This window comes from Vombatus ursinus, unplaced genomic scaffold, assembly GCF_900497805.2.
Source record: "Vombatus ursinus unplaced genomic scaffold, bare-nosed wombat genome assembly UNPS02015024.1, whole genome shotgun sequence".
Lineage (NCBI taxonomy): Eukaryota > Metazoa > Chordata > Mammalia > Diprotodontia > Vombatidae > Vombatus > Vombatus ursinus.
Genome location: NW_020954802.1, coordinates 610614 through 610853, shown reverse-complemented (window position 1 = coordinate 610853; position 240 = coordinate 610614). Strand labels below are relative to the sequence as shown.

Sequence of the window (240 nt, the reverse complement as noted above, 5' to 3'; positions counted from 1 at the left end):
CTTCTCCCTCTCTTTCTCTTTTCTTCTACTTCTCCTTTTTAAGTCCCAGAAAGGGAGAGTACCATCTGAACCGGGATCTTTCTGGTTAGTAGACTTACACCCCACCTTCCTGCCCATCTCCAAAAGAAGGTGTGTGGGGATGGGGAGACAGGAGTAACCTTCACCCTTCCTCTCCTCCTTCTGTCCCCATATATATCTTCCTCCCCCCCCCCCCCCCCCCCCCCCCCCCCCCCCCCCCCC

General features: G+C 56.2%; 2 protein-coding genes across 6 annotated transcripts in view; one reads left to right on the top strand and one right to left on the bottom strand.

The window, feature by feature from the left end:
• The window catches only part of L1CAM (L1 cell adhesion molecule), a 52314-nt gene that overhangs the window by 4630 nt on the left and 47444 nt on the right, over positions 1-240 (top strand). The gene's annotated exons all lie outside the window — the stretch shown is intronic.
• The window catches only part of AVPR2 (arginine vasopressin receptor 2), a 26804-nt gene that overhangs the window by 25424 nt on the left and 1140 nt on the right, over positions 1-240 (bottom strand). The window lies entirely within an intron of this gene.